The sequence below is a fragment of the Microtus oregoni genome, unplaced genomic scaffold (assembly GCF_018167655.1).
Source record: "Microtus oregoni isolate MIOR12 unplaced genomic scaffold, Mior012 000068F_ref0000429, whole genome shotgun sequence".
Classification (NCBI taxonomy): domain Eukaryota; kingdom Metazoa; phylum Chordata; class Mammalia; order Rodentia; family Cricetidae; genus Microtus; species Microtus oregoni.
The window spans coordinates 5442786-5466519 of NW_024543975.1; positions in this window are offsets into that span (position 1 = coordinate 5442786).

Below are 23734 nucleotides of genomic sequence, written 5' to 3' on the forward strand. Positions count from 1 at the left end.
GGATCTTGGGGGTGGGGTGGGATGGGGGTAAGGCGAGATGGGGAGAGAAAAGGTAGAAGGGAAGGAGTGGGGGACTTGGGGAAACAGGAGGATTGGGATAAAGGAAGGTTGGATAGGGGAGCACGGAACCACAATTCTTAGTTAAGGGAGCCACTTTAGGGTGGGCAAGAGACTTGACCCTAGAGGGGCTCCCAGGTGCCCAAGCCGAGGTCCCCAGTTAGTTCCTTGGGCAGCTGAGGATAGGGAACCTGAAATGCCCCTATCCTAGAGCAATACTGACAAATATCTTGCATATCATCATAGAACCTTCATCTGGTGATAGATGGAGATAGAGACAGAGACCCACACTGGAGCACTGGACTGAGCTCCCAAGGTCCCAATGAGGAGCAGAAGAAGGGAGAACATGAGTAAGGAAGTCAGGACCACGAGGGGTGCACCCACCCACTGAGACAGTGGAGCTGATCTACTGGGAGCTCACCAAGGCCAGCTGGACTGTGACCGAAAAAGCATGGGATAAAACCGGACTCTCTGAACATGGCGAACACTGAGGACTGATGAGACGCCAAGGACAATGGCACAGGGTTTTGATCCTACTTAATGTGCTGGCTTTGTGGGAGCTTTGCCAGTTTGGATGTTCACCTTCCTAGATATGGACGGAGGGGGGAGGACCTAGGACTTACCACAGGGCAGGGAACCCTGACTGCTCTTTGGACTGGAGAGGGAGGGGGAAAGGAGTGGGGTGAGGGGGAGAAGGGTGGGAGGAGGGGGATGGAAATGGGAGGCTGGGAGGAGGTGGAAACTTGTTTTTTTTTCTCCTTTTTGCAATAATAAATAAATAAATAAATAAAGCACACAGTCAGTTTTTATCAATACCATTTAAGTGTTTCATGGCAGGACCTCTTAAAAGAGCTGTAAGGTTTTGTTTGCAGCTAAAGCTGAGTCAGAAAACCTCTCTTAAATGAGACACATTTGCCTCTATCAAACAGAGCTCACCTGAGAAAATGCTGCTATCAATAAGCCATGCTTAACTCTACTCTTTTTTGTCTAGGATTACTTCCCAAGCTCTCTCAGACTTTATGTGGATGCAGTCATCTATGCTGGGAGCCACTCTCTTGATTGAGTTTTCTGTCCTGCCAGGTTCCCACATTTGTTGAGTCCCAAAGTAATCACACAGAGGTCTAAATTAATTAATTAATCTAACTGATTGACCTAGTATTTCAGCTATTAGCCCATAATTCTTGTTTATGTTAGCCATGTAGCTTGGTACCTTTTTTGAGGAGGCAGCCCCATCTTGTGTCCTCTGCATCAGGGTCACCACTGTAGACTGAAACTTCCCTCTTCCCAGAATTCACATTGCTCCACCTCTACTTTCTGCCTGGTTGTCCCACCTATACTTCCTGCCTGGCTACTGGCCAATCAGCATTTTATTAAAAATACTACAGGTGACAGGATAAAAGACCATTGTCCAACAGCACTGTATTCTTTGTAAACTAATCTACACAAAAGTAGAAAGGTGGATTTATTGTTTCAAAATTGCATAGATTTCAATAAAATAGCAAGAAAAGAGATGCCCAATAAGTGCTTGCTTGTCAACTGTCTAAAGAGGTAAAGCCCAGAGAGCATGACATACATGGAATTTCACAAAGTAAAGGTGATGTAAAACTGAGATGAATAATCAGTGAAAATGTTTATTTTTCTTAAATAGTCAAAGACTGTCTTGTTTAATTAGCTATTTTTGTCTGTTGACTGTGGTTTTATGTCTCCCATAAGATGGAAGGACTCAGTATTGAATCAGTGAACTGGCAAAAGAGATGAAATTGGCACATACACAAACAGACATATTTTGGCATAAACACTGTGGTCATACAGTCAGAGAATTAGCATTTGGTTATTAATAAAGTTCCTCTGCTAATTATGCAGTTTTCTGCCTGTACCTTCCTCCTAAAGTCAAGGTTTTATTTCATGCCTTGAAACAATACCCCAGTGCTTAATTCCTAAGATGTATCTGCAGGTGATTAATGATAAATATGAGTCAACAACCTATGTATATTGCTATTATATCTTACTAAATGTGCTGATAAATGTCTTGTTGCTTTATTTAATAGACATCCTAACATGCAATGGGAATTCAGAAGCCAACTATGAATGACATTAAAATGGTCTAAAGATGAGATTTTCATTATATAAAAAATTGGCAAGCATTTTTGTAGCCTATGTTTTCTGGGGTCAGTTAACTTTAGGTAGAGTCAAATATTTAATGCCTTTGCTATTCTATTATAATTTCAAATTAAAATTAGCTCAAATGAGAACAAGTTATGTATATTTTAAAGTTATTCAAAATTGCTTCTAACTGTAATTCTTTCTAACATTATCATTCCATAGAATGATGGTGGAAATAATTCATCAGCAGTTACAAATTTAACTGAAGAGATGTGATATATTGAAAGTAGAGTTTGAACTGTGGACTATATAATGACCTTGGATGATCATTTGGGAAGCACCACACATGAAATTTAACAATTTGGGAGACTTTGAAAACTTGCTTGGTTGATTCATCAGAAAATTTCTGGGGCATCTTAGGATTCATGTCTTGTGAATTACAGGAAACTAGATGACACTCTTCATAACATAGGGCCACATGTCTTATGCATTATTTTTAGGGATGAAAACTCAGTTTTAAAGCACTGTATATCTATAAGTATGTATGCAGTATATATTTGAGATCTATCATCATCTTCTTACTTTTATACTGTTTTACTTTTTATTGAATAGTAGTACAGTATGCAGAATGGACCATTCACACACAACATATATTAATTCCCTACTTGGATAATGACTGGTTAAAGTATATGAACCAGGATGATTAGGTGGCTTATTGCTAGAAGTAATAAAGACCCTATGTTATTTTTTATTTTGTAGGGTTGCAAATTCAGCTTAAAACTTCCAGATCGACTCTGCTCACTTTCCTTAAGACAGAATAGAGAGGAAAGAGCTTTAAAATTGTCACCAGGAAGTTTGTTTAATGGTCTATAATTGAAAATGGTGTGTTTGGCTTCTTGCTACCTCTCACTGTCTGCGATCTAGTCATGCAGTTTGGTACACTGAATTGTCCTCTGCTCTCTCTATTCCAAATGACTATTAAGGTCTTAACATCCTTATCTCATAAGAATCCCATATACCGAAAAGTTTACAATGATGTCATCAGAGTAGATCACAATCCACAGCTACAATAGAGCAAAGAAAAGGCAAAGATACATAGAAAGTCTGTTATCCATAAGTTCTCAAGAGAGATATGGTATGCAACCTTCAAAACCAAGTACATCAGATTAGCCAAGATGATGATTAGTCAAGATCTCAAGAAATTTGTATTGCTAAGTTTTCCTGTACTTAATACTTTATGGTTAACTTTGTATTCTGAAGTTACATAAATATATATCTATGTTTATATCTATGTGTATATATCTATGTATCCATTTATTGAACATTTCCCTTGTGTTTCTATTACTTAGCTTGGCTTCATTTGGTAAGCATCTGGTGCATTTCTAGGATATTTTGTTTGCTAGATGTTTAAATTCAACACTCACATACTAAATTCCCTGATATAAAATATTTACTTGAATAGATTTTCAATTGTTTTATATCTAGCCAAAATGTTTTATTAATAATCAATTATTGTCACTGAATCTGTAATTGTACCAAAGTAGTAGACAATTTATTAGACAAAGAATATAGTACAAGCTAAACTTATTTACTGTCATTGAATAAATTATTGTCCTATGGTAGTAGAAAATGTACTTATTACACAGGGAATATAGCACAAGCTAAAGAATAAGAACAATAGCACCAATTTTACTATGTTATTAGATAAACTGTAAACTTTCAGGTTTCAGTTTTTGTATTTCTAAAAAAAAGGTAGAAACTATTTTTGAGAATGCCAAAAATGCTATTGTTACACAATTAAATAGTTTTCATGTGCCTATTGATTTCCATCATGTTTTTGTTGATATTCTTCCCTTGTTGTTGCATACACATTTGACTTAGTATGTCTATGTCTTATAAGCTCTTTATCTTACCTTGATGTCCCCATAAAACCTTCACAAGTTCTTTCTTTCCTTCACTTTTTATTTTAGTTCACGTCAACATTATCTGCTTTTCTACAACTAGAAAATAGAATTCTTTCCTGAGTATACGCTTTTTGTGTACTATAGAATTAATTCATTACCAAATCTGATGTCTTTTTTCCCTTTATATCACTTAAACCCTTCACATATTTTGTGTTTACCTAATTATCTTCTCTTCATATTTGACTCATCTTCTAGTTCACTTTAAATGTCTGGAAACAGAGATGAAGATGTGTGCTCACATGTTTTACCCAACTAAAAGAAACATTTCTGACCAACAAAATGCCCAGGAGAAACATAAATAAGGTTATCTTTAAGACACAGTTAATGTTGAACTTCTATCTTCTTGTCTGATTTTGGAAGATTTCTAAAGCCAAAGACAAATGTTGAGAAAAAAACACAGACCACAACAGCCAATTTCACATGGCTTATTTGGATTTATGGTATAGGAATATGCACATGCTTCTTAGCTAACAATTTCTCATTATTGATGAAATTAAAAACTAAATTCCTTGTTTTAATATATGAACTGTTTTAAGCATTTACTCCAATTTACATTCTCTGATTTCCTACTTTGAAATTCTGTGACCCACAAATTTCCATCATATCTTAATAAAATATATTATTTCTTTATAATTTATTCTTTCAAACTTTAATACTAGTATTTTTAATCATATCAGTAATTTGTAAGCTCAAATACAGATGTATATTCTAGGCATAGCTATATGGTCTTTTACTTGGAATACATGTCATCTAAGTTTACTTCTCTTCTGAAATCATGAACTGGGTGCTTTATCCTCTCATTTCTCTTAATTAGTAAGTATATTGATTGAGTAGTAGTTGACATTTGATAATTATTAAGTTTATTTGATAAATTAATGTTGAATGGCTGAGAAGTTATACTAGTACAAACTACTCTGGAGGGGCTGTTTAAAGAAATAAATTTATGATGAATTTAGGATATATATTTTCAGAGGTTATTCAACATTTCTTGCCGAAGTAACCAACCAGTTTTTGTATATTAATTAACTCCTCTGAAGTGAACAATTACTTTGGTAAATACCTTATTATATATCATCCATGTCTTTTTGGTTCAACTTCCAAGTTTAATTGTTTAGTCAAACATGAGCAGACAGTCATCTTTTGGCAATGGTAGAAAATGTGTGATCTTAAGAGCACTTTCTGATTAATCTAATTAAAAGCTTCTTCAGACAACGACTTCTGTTTAAGCTTTCAACTATGTTCTCAAATCCAAGCCAATGGTCACTTGGCACTTTTCTTATGTTTTTTTTTTTGTTGTTGTTGTTGTTGTTTTGTTTTTTGTTGTTGTTGTCCTGTTAGATCACTTGCATTCCTACAGAAATGGAAATTGTTTACCAAAAAGAACAGGAGTATGAAGACTCCAGTGTCACTCACAAGTATTTACTGTCCCAGAAAAGCCCCGAAGTCATCAAAGGTTAGAACTAAAGCTGACAGTTGTAAAAGATTATCCTGCCTGGAGAGGTAAAAGCACCGAGGTCATAAAGAAAATGAGACTTGAAAATATTTTTATTTGACACAAAATAATAGAGCAGCAAATGTGGTGGAAAAGAAGGAAGAGTTTTTATTATTATTATTTGAGACTGTGATAGGCTTGTATGAGATATTAACATCCCTCAACTGTGGAAGATTCTCAAGTAGCTCTGGGAATTGGGAAGACTGCAATTTACAACTGCTTTCCACTGTTCTTACAGCAATTTAGCTGAGCTCCAGATAGCAAGAGACGCTTAAGCAATAGAAATCCTGAAGGAAATGTTTAAGCCCATAGTAAAGATAATACAATCCGCATGCATAAAAACAAAGTATTATTAATGCTGTGCTGCTGGTGGAGTGCATCTCACAACCGATGTAACTCTCTATTAAATCAGCCCCAACAGCACTGGGAAGGAAGAACCAGACTTGGGCAGCATTTGTCATTGGCCACTTTTGGCTCACCAAGCATACAGCTAGCCCTCACTTTGAACCTTCGAAGGGCTTGCCCCCCATGTGTGGAGTTTTTACCTGTGGCTGCTCTTTTCAGAATGAAAATTTATTTTCTTGACACGGTTCACAGCTCCTGTCTCTAGCCGCATGTTCTCTGAATTTAGAGCCTGCTGTTGTGAAGCACCTCCCACAACTGATCATCTTTTTCTGGCAATGTGGAGCACTGGCTCCTTTTTATCTCTTAAATCTCAGCTTATAACCTATTTACCTAAATATAAAATAATCAATTGAGTTGTTGAATTTTCTCTTTGCTGAAACACTGAGGGATCAACATCAGGAAAAGATGATAGTATGTTGAAGGGTGATTTACTGGTTGATAGATATGGGTTTGGCTTTTGTTTTGTTTTTATAGCTGTTTTTAAAATCTGAGGACAGCATGACCCCCTTTTCTCTCAGATGAATGCCTGCATCAAAATGGATACCATATAGGATTTCTTTCTCTTTTCTTTTATTTTCCTTCTATACACTCCTTGATTTTGCTTTAAAAAAATAAATCACTTTGTAGAAAGCAGACAACTGGAAGTCAAGAAGTTTTTGTTCAGGTACAGAACCGATAGTTCAGCAAAGTTCTTTTTTGTGATCATGATACATGTCTAGCTTAGGCAATGCATTTATACAAACGTATCAGGTCACTCATTTTGATTGTTTGTGCCAACTCATATTTTTCAAATTCATTTATTTCCTCCACATGTTTTTTGAGTGACCACTAGTACTACATGTTTGAAGGTGATTTAAAAAAAATAATTTTATTTTAGGCTTTGTTATAAAGCACATTATAAATAAAAATAACCACATATCAAAGTTAGTCAGATTCAAAGACAATACAACTCAGTAGACTTCTAGACCATTAGAATAGAGTACTAGAGTTTTTAATCTTACCCTTTCAAGTTATGTTTTTTGGACTACATCTTAGAAATATGATTTTGTTAAAATGTGCAAACATTGAAGTCAATCATATCAACTTAAATCTGTCCATTTCTGTGGGAGTTTGAATATAATTGGCCACCATAAGCTCATAAAGAGGAGAAATATTAGGAAGTGTGACTTTGGTGAAGTAGGTATGGCCTTGTTGGAGGAAGTGTGTCACTGTGGGATTGGGCAATGAGGTCTCGTACATGCTCAAGTCACATCCAGTGAATCGATCTACTTCTGTTGTATTCTGATCAAGATGTAGCCAGCACCATGTCTGCCTACACACGATGTTCCCTGCCTTGATGATAATGGACTGAATCTCTGACAGTGTAAGCCAGTAACTCAATTAAATGTTTTTTCTTTATAAGAGTTGATATGGTCATGGTGTCTCTTCAGAGCAATAGAAACCCTAAGACAACATCTTAGTTTCTTTTCTGTTGCTGTAATGAAATACCATGACCAAAAAACCTATTAAAGTAAAGCATTTATTGGAGGCTTGCTCAAAGATTCCTGGGGATCATTCATGATTATCAAAAGACAGAGTAGACAGGCATGGAGCTGGAGCAGTAGATGAGATTTTTACATCCTACTCTAAAGGCAGCAGGCAGAGGGAAAGACTGGGTCAGACATGGGCTTTTCAAACCTTAAAGTTCACCTCAGTGGTTGACCTCCTTCACCAAGGTCATATCTACTCCAACAAAGCCACATCTATGAATCCTTCCCAAGAGTTCCACTAAATGGAATTAAGCATTCAAAAATTTGAGCCTACGGGGAGTTAGTTCCCATTCAAATCACCATGCAACATATATCAGCAATAGGTGTTTTTAAAACACAATAATGTGATAGTTTTCACATGGCTTTTGGTTCCATACTACTTTCTGTTTCTGGATTTACAATGCCACACAAGTGATGTAATGATTGAGTGTCCCATTTTCCTATCAGAAAGGAGGTTATGTAGATTATAAGATGAGATAGATGAAGGGTTCCATGGTACTGGTAAGATGGTTCAATCAGTAATAGTTTATGTAGTACCAAGATAAAGATTCCTGCATGATGGTGTGTGTTTATAATATTTAGTGACAAGTGACAACTCCCTGGCCAGCCCACATTATCTAATCTGTGAGCCATAGGTCACCCTGAAAGACTGTCTCAAAACACAAGGTGGGTAGCACCTGAAGAGCAACATCCAGAGAGCACATCTGATCTCTATACCTATTTTCATACATATGTTAATATACCTGCATACTTGTGAACATACACATACATGTGGATACATACACATCTACATACATATGTGTAAAATTTATCTTTAAAACTAAATAAATACAAAAATGTTATGTACCAAGTTCACCTACTTAAAGAATATTTTTTTAATTTTTATCATGGTATTTGTTACATCAAATTAAAAGTCAAGGTTTAAAATTTAATTTCTAAATTTTTTTCACAGAGAGTTAGCTTCTAGAGACTAACTTTCTTATAGTGTAGAGACTCTGTATTTCTTCTTTCTGACAATTTGCTTGTTAGAAGGTAACTCATATAAACTCTTGTGAAAAACTGAAGGTCATATAATTCCACTGGCATCTCTACTAACAACCCTATACAGGGAGAACCACATTATCATCAGTCATAGGATAACAGTAGTTTTATTTACTTATAGCTAACATTTCAGTGGGTGGTGTATAGAAATACCTTTAAAAGATATTTTGGTGTTTGAGGAAATAAGAATTTTTAAACTGATTTGCCTATTACATGGTGTATACATATACTAGCATACAGACTTGGCATTTCATTAACATGTGCTATTTTCATGATTTCTATGTATCAATGAAAAACAGATACATATTTCAGAGTGAGTGCTAATGATTCAGTGGAGTTACACTCAAGGGACACTTCCTTCAGTTCCAAGACCATGTTGATATTTAAAAGTAAATGAAGGCAATTTCTACTTCTCGTAATATATTTTGACTCAAGAGAGAGAGATAGCTTTCCTCTGAGAAAACGAGGAAGAACTTCACTGTATTTACATCAAATGTCAAGATCTATAAAATTGCTCATTGTTTGATTTTAATTTCATGCCTTCACAGAGGTGCACTCATGAGAAAACTAGTTTATTTCATGTACCAAAATGAGATGAACGAATAAGATTTAACAGTAACTTGGAGAATGAATGACCAGCTCTGTGTGACATCAACATACTTAAAACTCTCTCTTTATATTCATGACCTATCACATCATACTTTGATTTTTTGGCATAGTACAAGCCATTTTATTTTAGCCCTGAAAAGGGTCACACAAATGTGAAATAAAATATATTTAATGGGTAAACTGTATCATATTCAATAACCATATACGAAGAGAAAAAAATCTGAGGTGTACAGAAAACAAAAATCAAAATGGGAAACATGGCAAAAATTAACTGATTTTTCTGTAAAATCCTTAAGAGTTAAATAATTGTAATATTTATTACAACCAAACATCACAGCGTCAACATAGAAAGAGAGAGATGAAAAAGTAACCAGATTGGGAAGGAAGATAAATCTTTAATTTCAGGCACCACAATATTCTTTGCAGAAAATTTAAAGGAATGAGTTCATAACATAGACACAAATGAATATATTCATTACAAACCCAATAGACAAGTTAATTTATCAATGTTCTATAGGATCAAATAGTGTCCTATAGAACAAAGTTTCTATGCAACCTAGACATATATCCAAGTTGAAATTAAGAACATCTTTCCATATTACAATAACATAAAAAATAAGGTGCTTCAAAGTATCCTTAACTGAAGTCTAAGACGTCCACTACTGTTTAAAAACATTTCCAATCAAGCTTTCTATGATGTCTTACAAGGGCAGGCATTACATGAGTACAGCCCCACTTTCATGAAACAATATCTCCCAAAGGGCAAGTCCATTTATTAATCTAATGGAACCACAGGCATTAGGATTTCAATATTTGAAATTTAAAGATGCGTTCCCATCTTGAACTGACATTTTTTTAAAGGCATCTAACTGACCAGTAATCATGTGATGCAAAGATTAGCATTGATTATTAGTGAGTGTAAACTAAATAAAATGATATAATTGTTTTTGGTCACTGGGGTGAAGATAATAAAAATGGAAGCAATACTAATCCCTAGTTAGGTTGAGAACTAATCAAAGTCTTCCTGTCTTATAAGAAGGTATGCAAATTATATAGCCTCTTTTTGGAAAAGCTTGACAATTTTGTATAGAGTTTGAGGAATAAATTTACTGCATGACTTGCTAATTTCAGTCCTAATAATCCATCCAAAAATTAATCCACAAACTTATTGTATTCAAATGCAGAATTTTTATGATAGCCCTAAACTGAAAATAACCAAAATATCCATTAATATGAGTAGAAAGGCAAGTGTGGTTGATTTTTAAAACATACTAATCAATTTTTCAGATTGTATACCACATGATGCATGACTGTCCAGCATGAGCTACATTGGAAAGTTCAGCCATAGCCACTGCATACTTTAGAATCCTAATGTTATAAAAATGCTCAGGAAACACTAGCTTATAAAGAAGAAATTACATCTGTGATTGACAATGCCATGCTTTGAAGAAAATCTCAGTATTAAAGGACATAAGGAGCTTCTTAGAATAAGAGAATTATCCCAGATGAAGCTTGTAATTATAGTGGTATTTTTCTAAATGCTTAAAAAGTAAGTACCTATACTAATAAACAGGTTCTATTTTTTAAATTAACCCCCTCAACTTTTAAAATTTGTTAGATTGAGGTAGAATACTTGCTCTAAGCCTTCTATATAACAATGTGACTTTATGACTTAAGTTTTTACATTCTTAAACACTTAGTTTTCCTCTTTCAAGGTGAAGTATAATAGCAGATATTCCATGGGTTTCTTATCTTGATAAAAGTATGTGAGTCTGTATTACCATAGCTTCAAAAATCTGCATGTTTAAAACTTCCATTTACTGAGTTCTCAGGAATGAGCACTGAATGGTGCAGCCTATACTAACAGCCTGTAGATTCTAGATTGAAATCATATTTCATATCATTTATGAAGTTATCAATTATCAATTTCATTATCACCTCAGATGACACAGGTAAATTGGGCAGCCAGTCCTTACCAATATCTCCAGGAAAGCCATATTTATGTCATACTACTGCCATCTTCATGCTATTTCCACTTGGCCTAGATATGATCTTCTATTGCTGTCTACCACTGTTACTTATTACTGGATTCCTTTGCAATTTAGTCTCTTCTTAGAAGAAAAAGAAAGAAGGAAAACACTTTACTTTGGCATTAAAGAGTAGCTGTGTACAAAAGCATAAACAATACCCATGTCATGTCCTAGTACAGAATTTATGTTTTCCTTTATTGGCTTACTAGAAAATATTCTTATGATTTTTTTTTTACCGACTTTTTAAAAATTGTCATCAAACTCACTATACTGTAAAGCTATTTAAAAGTTTGCTTGATGGAGGAAGGTCATTGGTTAAAAAATAAAGAAACTACCTTGGCCCATTTTATTGGTTAGAACATAGGTGGGTGGAGTAAACAGAACAGAATGCTGGGAGGAAGAGGAAGTGCACTCAGAGATGCCATGCTCCCCTCTCCCGGGCAGATGATATAGCTCTGCTCTCTGAAGCAGATGCATGAAGCTCAGACCCAGGATGGACGTAGGCTACAATCTTTCCTGGTAAGACTGATGCTACACAGATTATTAGAGATGGGTTGATCGGAATATGAGAATTAGCCTGTAAGGGCTAGAGTTAATGGGCCAAGCAGTGTTTAAAAGAATACAGTTTGTGTGTTGTTATTTCGGGGCATAAGCTAGCAGGTGGCCGGGGTGCTGGGGACGCAGCCCCGCCGCTCCTATTACAACAGAATGGTGCCCAACGTGGGGCAACTGAATCCACTGAAAGCCTGAGAAAGCTTGGGAAAGAGTAAAGCATGTTTTCTTGGTAGCTGCAATTTCTGGGTTCTACTCTGCTTGCTAGAGGCAAGCAAGCGCTCTCATCTAAGAGAGGCTTCCTGACTCAGCTTCAGCTACAAAACCCTGCATCTCTTAAGAGGTCCTGCCACGAAACACTTAAATGGTGTTGACGAAAAGCTGAACACATGCTTTTCGGTTTTCAGCCGTAGCAGGAAAAAAGCTGCGCCTTTTAAAAAATGCCGGCTGTCTGGGCTGTCCTGCCAGGGCAAACTCTGACTCTTTTATACAGGCGGTTTGTGCGGTTTGCAAGCACAGGCTGCTGAAGCTCGCTTGCTGACAGGGACCTTGAAATGCCATAGAGTTGCAGTAAACATGGCTACAGCCTGTATATCTGCCATGAGGCTGGAAAGCTAAGGAATGGACTGGATCTAGCTGCCAAAGCCACGGCTTTAATCCTACCCATATTGCTTAGTAATTTAAAGGCTCATGTGGTCAGAAAAAGAGGGATATACAGTAAAGAGAGATTCAAAGACAAAGAAAATTTCTAAATGGTTTAAAGTGTGTTAAAAATATATGCAGACTAAAAGTTAAAGTTCTTAAAGTAAAAAATAAAAAACGGAAGAAAGAAAGTAGTTGGGTGTGATAGTACACACCTTTAATCCCAACACTTGGGAAGCAGAGGGAGATTGACCTCTGTGACTTCAAGATGTGGTAGCACACGCCTTTAATCCCAATGCCTGGGAGGCAGAGACAGGCAGATCTCTGAGAATTCAAGGACAGCCTGGTCTACAGAGTTATTCCAGGTCAATGATACAGAGAACCTGTCTCAAAAAGCAAAAAATTAAAATAAAAATAAACAAAATAAAGGTTAAAATAAAGCGCATAAAGATGGAAAATACACAGAGAATTTTGATAGTGTATGCTATTATGCTGTATTTGAATTGTTTGAACGCTGAGAAAAGAGCAACAGCTGCTAAAAGATATTTTTTTTATAAATGCTGCTAAACTAATCCAACATAGATATTTTGAAAATGCCTTGACGTTGAAATTTGGATCTAAGGACATGATGCTTTGGAAAGGAGTTTCTTATGTTGTTTTCACAGAGGGTGAGAGTCTGTGGATTGCTTCCATCCCATTGTGGTATGATAGACCACGTCCTCCTGAAAGGTTGCTGTGAACACCCTCAAAAAACTACTTCATTCAACTGCCGACTGAGATGAACCTAGCAGACAGGTTATACCCTGAAATACCTAAATAACAGTGCCCCCGTTCAGCAGGAAGCAGTTTGGAGAGAAATAACTGAGCCCATATTCCCAAAAATTGTTTATAAATGTTCTTTTACATTTAAAGGGGATATGATATAGGTATGAATAATTTGCATTAGTATAGATTTTGCTTTATTGATAGAGATTCTTATATGTATATGTATTTCTGATATTGATTAAGGTATTGTGATTGTGTAGTTCACATAAAAATATAATGTATATAGGTTGTTAATAGATAATCATAATAGTCAAATTTGTTGTCATGTTAGTTAAGATTTTCTAGATGTACTTAGACGTATTTTAGATAGGCATTCTTCATATTTTTCAAAGATTATAAAATATGGCATTTTAAATGTTTTAATAACTTAGGGTTTTTCATGACAATGAGACATTCTGCTCCTGGCAGCACCAATCTACTTCAGGAAGAAGATGGGCATCGGAGAGGATCCTTATGGAGTTTGATAGCCATTTGGGCAAGAAACTGCTCTTGCCTGGACTATTGCATAAACTGGACACAGAGAACCCGCAGAGAGAGGACTACTGAACTTGCCTAAAGCTGAGATGATCTTTCGGGGTTCCTGATTCATGAAGGAGTCTGTAAGACATTCTTCAGGACACAACACATAGTGACTGAACTGACTTTGAATTTTTCTGTTTCCTGGAAATGTCTGCTGGATACCATGGGCCTGAAGGCTGAAGATGGATGCCTCAAAGATACAGAGGAACTTTGGGTGGCTGTCCAGGCAGCGAGATGTCTCTGTCATTTCTAGAGTTTGAAAGTTGCTTATTTCTTGTTTGCTTAGGTAATATTGTATCTTTCTGGAGTCTTTGATGGAGTTGGAGAATAGTTAGTTATAGTTTTCCTTAGTTATGATAAGGATAAAATAGATATAAAAATTGTAATTTTTACTTGATAACTGTTTTGTTATATGTAATTTTGCTATGTTAAAGTTAAAGCCTTCTTTTTTTTTTTGTTTAAACAGAAAAAGGGGAAATGATGGAGGAAGGTCATTGGTTAAAAAATAAAGAAACTGCCTTGGCCCATTTTATTGGTTAGAACATAGGCGGGTGGAGTAAACAGAACAGAATGCTGGGAGGAAGAGGAAGTGCACTCAGAGATGCCATGCTCCCCTCTCCCGGGCAGATGATATAGCTCTGCTCTCTGAAGCAGATGCATGAAGCTCAGACCCAGGATGGACGTAGGCTAGAATCTTTCCTGGTAAGACTGATGCTACACAGATTATTAGAGATGGGTTGATCAGAATATGAGAATTAGCCTGTAAGGGCTAGAGTTAATGGGCCAAGCAGTGTTTAAAAGAATACAGTTTGTGTGTTGTTATTTCGGGGCATAAGCTAGCAGGTGGCCGGGGTGCTGGGGATGCAGCCCCACCACTCCTATTACAACATTTGCTCACCATGACAGATTCAGTATATTTGCTGTCTATATCACTTCTCTAGATTCCAGGTTGTTCTCTCTCAACTTCAATAAAGAGGATCTGTTGGCACTCTAAGAAACACATCAGTCACTCTCTGTTCCTCATTGGTTATCTAAACACCTAACACAGCCTCAAAAGAAGTTTCATGCCAAGTGTCATTTACCAGAAATTCCAAATTTTAATGAATATATCTTCTATTCAATCATATATCAAGAACTTCTGTACAAAACGAATTGGATAGTAATTATAGCTACTACATATTTGAATATAATTCTATAAAATTCATAAACATAACCTATATTGGAAAGTGAGCTCTTTGTAATATGGTTTCTTTTCTATTAGTTGTTGAAACTTGTCCATTCCTCACTTTCAAATGTTCACTTTTTTTTTCTTTAGCATACGCTAAAATATGCTGAAATTTTCTTATGGGGACTTTCTATTTTTCACTGTTTTGAAACGGTTTTGCTTAATTCCTGAAAAATATTTTCCATCATACATAGCTGGCTGTTTTTACCAGGCTTATCACTCTGCTACTATAAAACAACCTCTGATTCAACTCTCTATCTCTCTGCTTCTTTCTGATTGAGTTACAGGCCAGTTTTTCCATAATTTTTCTTCATTGCTTTTGTTATTATTTTGAAATTGTCTCTTTTTAAGTCATACTTTAATCTGTGTACTGTGTACTGGATTTTAGTCACCCCACTGTCTATCACTATAGCTCAAATTCTAATTGTTCTTAATAAGAACCCAGAGTCAGTTATTAGGGAATGAAAGTTCTGAGATCAGAGAATCATTTGAGTCAGTCACTAGGGAGACCTTTTAAGTGCAGGGAATCCTAAACCTAAAGGGTGATCCTATCCTCAGACTGCCTACTCAGACTGTCCTCTGACTAAATCTCCAGACTGAGGGCTTCACTGCTGCCTCAGACTGTATCCTCAGATTGCACTGAGCTCTTATCTCCTTCTCACTTTCTGTCTTCACCTTCTCAGTGCTGGGCTTAAAGGTCTGTGACTCTCATACACTGGGATTAAAGGTGTGAGCCAATACTGCATGGCACTGTTGTTTCTCTTTAAGACTGGATCAATCTAGTGCAGTCCAGCCCAGCATGGCCTTGAACTCACAGAGATCCCTCTGCCTCTGACTCCTGAGTCCCAGGATTATATGTGTGTGCCACTACTGCCTGGATTCTAGTGGTTTAGCTCTGTACTCTGATCTTTAGGCAAGCATTTTTGTTAAAAATACAAACAAAAGATCACCACATACCATCCAGCTTCAGCCCCACTCCTTCTTCCACTCACATCTTCTTCTTTCCAAAACAATTCCATCTTTTACTTTCATGCTACTCTCTCTCTCTCTCTCTCTCTCTCTCTCTCTCTCTCTCTCTGTGTGTGTGTGTGTGTCTGTGTGTGTGTGTGTGTGTATGTGTGTGTGGGTGCGTGCGCACACGTGTATGTGTTTCATTAAGTCTAACTAGAGATCCTGTCTAAAGATAGATGGAAGTAGTACATATTGCTTCATTTACAATTAGCTGTAAATCATCTTTCTGGGAGGGGCATGGTTCTATGAGTCTGACCTCTTTTCCTGATAAAATTTTGACAGATTCGTAGGATTTCTGCAGATAACTACCACTGCAATGAGTTTGTGAGAGGTGTCTCTAGATGATATAGCATTTGTTTCAGTGTTCTCCAACCTCTGGCTCTGGCTCTTAGTAATGCTCCCCCCCCACACAACTCTCTTTCTTAATGTTCCTTGAGCTTTGCTGAAAAGGAAATATATATATATATATATAGATATAGATATAGATATCCCATGTATGACCATGCACTCCATAGTCACTTGATATCAGAGTATGACTACTTGTGAGACTATATTAGTCACTGGCCACTAAAACACAATTTTATTTTTTGATGAGACACTACTATACGGATATGAAAAAGTTTATTAGGCAGCATTATACTACAGCTGTTTAACAAAATATAGTAGGTGTTCTACTTGAACTTTTGATCTTCCCAGCTATGTGTTCTTGGCCAGGTACAATAACTGTACACATTAGTGAATAATTCTGAGCTACCACTAATGTGTTAGAGCTTCAACAAGGCAAGAAATAAAAGCACTTTCTCTTGAAATCATTTAACCAAGAGCAAATCTTCATTTGAAATATTTACTTCATGTTCTCTGTGTCTTCTTTCTCCTTGTTTATGTTGCATGAATCTGAATCCGTGTCTGCCAAAGGCTGTCCCTGTGTGAATATCTGGCCCTCACAAAGGGTTTTACTCTGTCTTTATTAAATAGTACAGAAAATATCATATGGTGAAAGAATTAGATCCTTTACAGAAATATTTTTAATAACTTTTTTGTTTACTTTATAAGTCAACTACAGTTTTCCCTCCTTCTCCTCCCATTCCCTCCCTCAACTTTCCATCTAAGACTCTCCCCATCCACTCTTTACAAAAATCTTTAACAGTTTTACAAGAGATTATGTCATAAGGGAATGTTTTGTCTCCAATTGGTTCCAACTGACACAAATAACAAGCATTATTCTTTACAAACCAATATCCTCGAATGTTGCTTTCAGTCTTTATGGTAGATGTTTATAAATTTCATCTACTGCATTTGCTGCTTTCAGCACAGGATACACATTCATTGTTCTTTGTCAGGGACATGGAGGAATACATAGTTTAAGGTTATAGCTATACATTATTTTTGGTTATAAATATTTTTTAGATAAACAATTTAAACATTTATTTCTGTCACTCTCAGAATTTCTAAATCTTTTTTAAAAGTTTCTTTTCTGAATTTTACAATAAGGAAAACAGTAAAACTATAGCTATCTAGTCTTCAGTCCCATCAGAGACCCAAAAAGGATAATATATTACTTGAGTAAACAGCAAATGCATAGAAGACAACCTCCAAAGCTATAGCAATGACAAAAACAGTCACCCTAGATTCCTTTGTAATATTAGCATATTCATCTTCACACTACAGGCCTAGAATGTCTGACAAATGTTTTGTGAAGCAGGATTTTTTGAAGGGCTGTTCTACCCAGTCTTGGCAAAATTTGGCAATCACATTCTTTTCTGTTCTTCTTGTCTAATTTGGACAGCATAGTATCAGCAATTGAAGTAAGATCAATTTCTGGCCCAAATTGCTAGTTATTGCCACAAAGGAAGCAAACTTCGATGAAATTTCTTTGATGTCATTCATCATTTTTGAAGTAAATAGGTGCTAAAAGGAGCAAACCTGCCTCACTGTCATAAAAAGCCTTATGTTATTAAACATTTTAAATTCTATATTCTGTAAGTCTTTGAATTGCTTGAAGATCACCTATCTATTGAAAATATATCTCTGTGTGACCTTTATTGTTCTTAATTCTGCGGGTTAGACGGTAGAGACGGTTACGCGAGGAAAAGACACAGACACGCGGCGGTCCCACGTGGGTGCACTTTAATGGAGGAGGGGCAACAAACAGGAAGGGGGCGTGCAGACATGGTAGGGAAGGCGGGAAGAGAAGGGGCGAACTCGTGATGGTCCTTGCTTTTAACGGGGAATGCAAAGGCTTCTGGGAAATGTGTTCTGCGCTTGCGTCCAGAGGGATGCTGGGAGTTGTGGTCTCGCCAGAGAACAACATTTCACCATTTTGGTTTGATTAAAAAAAAAAGTGGGGGACCTTAAAGGGTAGGGAATGGGGGCATAGTCCGGTTTCTCATGGCTGCTTCCTGCTGGCTTTGGGCGTTGAGGGGTCCAGGAAATGTCCGATTATTTTGGCAATGTCCCATTGGCATTTGCGGTCGCTGGTGTAGTTGGTCATTGGTGTCCAAGGTCGCCGGTGTAGTTGTTCACTGGTATCCAAGGTCACTGGTGCCTGGGATGGTTGATTGTACCGCTGGCATTTGAAGTCCTGGCTGTTGTCTGGGGTGGCTGATTGAAGAAATCTGTGTGGCTTTTCCTGAGTAGCTGGGTCATCATTAAGATGCTGAAAGGCAAAAGTTGCATTAGTAAAAGAAAAAAATTAAAAGAAGGGGGGGGATTTTTTGGGGGGAGCTGAGGTGAGGGGGGGAGAGGAGATCCAGGTGAGGGAGTCTTAGGATGTCCGGGGTTAAAAATGATAAAAAATTAAGTGATACTTATTCCATTATTCCGTTTGTGTTTGATTCGTTTAGATGGGTTGGGCTGGCATCCTGGAGCTTAAGGAAACTGTCTTAAAAGAAATTGATTCTAACCATACATTTCTTAACATTTCAGGGGCCACTGCTGCAGTCAGCGGCTGGCCTGTTATGTTAAAGAGCTTTGTAGAGGAGAATCTGCTTACCACTTGACTCCATATTTGATGGGTGTACCTGTAACGACAGCTAGACGGTTATTTATGAATTTAAAGAAGGGAGGGTGTGTTAACACAGTGACGGATCGGGACCATTGTTTTCCTTAGACTGTAGTAGGGGGGGCTGAATCTGGCATCTTTTGGAACTTAAGAGAACAGGGTCCGGTTTGAGTTACCGTATATGAAGGATTATCTTGAGCTGTGGAGATAAACGGTTTAAGATGTGACAGGTGAATCCAATGAGGAATTCCTTTAAGCTTGGCAGCTGTGGGAGTTAAAAGAATTACTTTGAAAGGGCCCTGGCATTTAGGGGAAAGGGGTGAAGGGCGCTGGCCTGGGGGTGAGAGTAATACCTCATCTCCTATTTTAATCGGCGGTGGACATGTATTAGCACATGGTCGAGGTAGTGAGTGATCTGTGAAGTCCCATAGTACTGAGCGTAAGTGGGAAAGGAGGGGAATGAGCAGGTGGTCAGAAAGGGGAGAGGTCTCCGATGAGAAGCTGGGGGTTAAGACCGGCCGCCCATACATGAGTTCAAAGGGAGAGATGAGGGGGGGCCCCTTGGAAGGGCTCAGAGTCGGAGAAGAGCTAAAGGCAGGAGCCTTACCCAGTCCAGGTGGAGCTCTTGTGACATCTTAACGAGGGCTTCCTTTAAAGAGCAGTTAGTTCGTTCTGCCTTACCTGATGACTGAGGATGGTACGGTATGTGAAAATTCCAGGGGATTCCGAGCGCTTTAGACAGATTTTGAGAAATCTGAGAAGTAAACTCTGGACCGTTATCTGACTGAAGAGAAGTTGGGAGTCCAAACCGAGGAATAATCTCTCGGAGAAGAATATCAGAGACTGTCTGGGCCCTCTTGTTAGAGGTGGGGAAGGCTTCAACCCACACAGACATTGTATCCACCAGAACCAGGAGATATTTAATTCTCCTGACTGTGGGCATATGAGTAAAATCCAGCTGCCAGTCAGTTCCCGGAAGGGAGCCCCTTGCTTGGTGGGTAGGGGAAGGGAAGCTACGATATTTAGTCCTGGGATCTGACTTTTGGCAGATCTGACAGGAGGCAGTGGTGGCTTTTAGAAACCTGATGTCCTCAGGCGTGGGTTTGATATGTGTTTTTACAAAATGAAGCAGAGCTTTTTCATTGGGATGAAAAAGCTGGTGCAGGTAGGACAGGATCTGTTGAGTGTTAGGAGGTGTCTGTGAGGTTGTAGGCTGTGCTGTAAGGACTCCCTGAGGTAACTGAGGCAGGTCTGAGCTAAGTGCTGCTGTCTTAGCTGCTCTGTCAGCCCTGTTATTTCCCTTGGAAACAATAGAACTGTCAGACTGATGAGACCGACAGTGAATAATTCCTATAGTTTTAGGTAGATAGGAGGCCCTCAGCAAGTCCATAATATACTCTGAGTTGGTAATAGACCCTCCCTTCGCTGTGAGAAGCCCGCGTTCCTTCCAGATGGCCGCGTGAGACAACAGGATATGAAAAGCATATTTAGAATCTGTGTAAACATTTAAAGATTGTCCCACGGCTAACTGAAAGGCACGGGTGAGGGCTATCAGCTCAGCCTGCTGGTTGATAGTATGAGCAGGGAGTGCCTTTGCCTCGACTATCTCTGTGTCTGACACCATGGCATAACCTGCTCTGCAGGTCCCGTCACATAGAAAGGAGCTGCCGTCCGTGTACCAGGTGTGAGTAGCCTGGGACAGACTGCCCTCCTGTATATGTGAGTGGTGGGGCTGTAGGTCCTCTAGGACCTCAATGCAGGAATGGGATGGGGAATCATTAGCACCAGGTTGAGGTAGAAGATTTGAAATGTTGAGAGGTGGGCAGCACTGGAATGTGAGACTCGTATCTTCCACCAGCGCCACCTGAAGAGAAAGAACTCGAGAAGGAGGTAGGGTCTGTAGGCCTTTGTAAGTTAAGAGGTTAGACAGGTTATGATGAGAGAAAACCGTAGTAGGTGCTCCGAAGGTTAGCTTTTTTGACTCACGAATAAGAAGTTCCACAGCTGACAAGGCCTGTATGCAGGATGCCCAGCCCCGAGTGGTGAGGTCCATCTTCTTTGACAGGTAAGCTACAGGTGCGAAGGAAGGTCCCAGTTGGTGGCCTAGAACTCCCAGGGCATAGCCCTCTTTTTCTGCTATGTAAAGAGAAAAAGGGCGCGTTAAATCCGGAAGATGGAGAGCTGGGGCCTGGGTAAGAGCCTGTTGGAGTCTCCAGAAAGGTTTGGTGATGGGGTGAAGCAGGGGCTCATGCATAGAGCAGAGAGCTGCTTCATATAGGGGGCGGGCAAGGAGAGAGAATGAGGAAATCCAGGATCGGATCGCAGGAAACTGGCCACTCCCAGGAATGACAGAACCTCTTCTTTGGTGGAAGGCACTGTAAGAGATTGAATAAGTCTCTTTCTGTCTAAGGTGATAGCCTTTTGTGTTGGGGTTATAGTTAACCCCAAATATGTTACCTGAGTGGTGGACAATTGAGCCTTAGAAGGCGAGACTCTGTAGCCCTTTTTGGATAAAAAAATTAATAAGGTGGTGGTGTCAGTCCTGCTAGTCTCCAAGGAAGGACTACATAGCAGGATGTCATCGACATAGAGTACCAGTTTTGATTTAAGGAGGGACAATGAGAGAAGATCAGAGGGCAGAGCCTGGCCAAAGAGGTGTGGGCTGTCCTGGAATCCCTGAGGGAGAATGGTCCAGGTTAGTTGTGTGGAGAAATTAGTATCAGGATCTGTCCAGGTGAAGGCAAAGATGTTCTGAGACTGAGGGCTGAGAGGAATAGAGAAAAAGGCATCCTTTAGGTCTAAGACTGAAAAGTGGGAGGTCCCTGAAGGAATGTTAGACAGAAGTGTGAGAGGATTGGGTACCACTGGGTGTAAAGGAACGACAGCAGAATTGATGAGCCGGAGGTCCTGAACCAAACGATAAGTTCCGTTAGATTTTTTGACAGCCAGTATAGGAGTGTTAAAGGGGGATGAGGTGGGGCGAAGCAGCCCCTCCTCAAGAGATCAGAGATTATAGGTTTTAGTCCTTTGAGGCTTTGGGAAGGAAGCGGGTACTGGGCTTGAGTGATATACCCAGTAGGGTTTTTTAACTGAATAACAACGGGGGGGGGGGTGTTTAGCCACAGCTGGGTTTTGGATGTCCCACACGAGAGGTTCCACCTGGGAAGCTGGGAGGGGAAAAGGCATGTTAGTATCAGAGGGTCGCAGAGCCAGGAGAAGCAGCAGCTGTGTCACCGACGGATCTGAAATGAAGTGGGTGGGGGGGCGCAAAAGAAATGGAAGCTCCCAGCTTGGTCAGAAGATCTCTTCCCAAGAGTGGGACTGGACAGGTTGGTAGAACTAGGAATGAATGAGTGAGAAAGATACCTTTAAATATGCAATTGAGAGGTGGAGTTTGGAGAGGTAGATAAGGCTGTCCCCCTACCCCAACAATAGGGGAACTTGAGGGGGAGGTTGGCCCCCAAAATTCCCTTAGAACCGAATATGTTGCTCCGGTGTCCAAGAGAAAAGAGATGAGGCGTCCCGACACTGTAAGAAGTACCCCCGGCTCCTGGTTGCAGATGGGCGTAGCAGTCGGGTTGTCGGTGGAGGAGCCCGGGAACCTTCAGTCTTCCAGAGCCAAACCCAATAGGTCAACCTGGGGGTCCTCTGGGGCGGCTGCCCCCGCGTCACTGAACGCACGCACGAGGGCAGTCTGTGGACCAATGACACTCCCTGTGACACTTTGGGCAGGGGCCCCTTGGGTTACGATGTGGATTGGGGCACGCCTTTGCCCAGTGACCTGTCTTACCACACTTGAAGCATGGACCGGGGGGTGGGGGAGCCGAGCGCAGAGGGCGGGCAGTGGAGTCCATCACCTCGGCTGGCCTGGCAGGTGCGGTGATCACGTGGCAATGATTCTTGGCCTTGTCATTCCTCGCGTGGTAGATCTTGAAGGCCGTCTCCAGGATCTGTGCCTGTGGGGTTAGGGGACCCTTCTCCAAACGTCTGAGCTTTGCCTTGATGTCTGAGTAGGACTGGTTGACAGAGTGGGTCATCAGGAGCTGTCTGCCCTCGGTGGATTCTGGATCCATGTTTGTAAACTGTAACATAGCTTTGATAAGATGATCAAGAAATGCGGAAGGATTCTCCTTTGTGTCCTGGAAAATTTCTGCAAGTTTAGAATAATTTACTGGTTTGAGAGCCGCCTTTCTTAATCCTACCAGGAGGCAGGTTAAGAATCGGTCTCTGGCCAGAATGCCCCCGGGGGAGTTGTAATCCCAGTGGGGTTCCTGTTCCGGCACCACCTCTGCACTGGGTGGATGAGAAGGCTGAGTTTGGTGTACTTCATCAGCATGCAGTCTCGCCTGCTCCCAGACCGGTCGGCATTCCTCAGGAAGCAAGTTGTTACAGAGAATCATATAAATATCATGGTAAGTTAGGTTGTAAGATTGAGTTAAATATTGAAACTCTTTTGTAAAATTAGTGGGGTCAGCTGTGTACGAATCTAGTAGCTTAGAAATATGTGAAAGTTCCGATAAGGTGAACGGGACGTGGACCCGCATTAGGCCCTCGACGCCGGCTACCTCTCGTAAGGGCAGGATGGTAGCTGGTTTGAGTTGATCAGAGTCTGCTGTTGCAGCAGCGGCAGCAGCTCGCGAGCGCGTGAGGGGAGGGGTGAAATTAGGCGCAAGGCGGCGGGTGGGGTTAGGGCCTGAGGGGGTTTTGGAAGACCGAGGCAGAGGGGTAG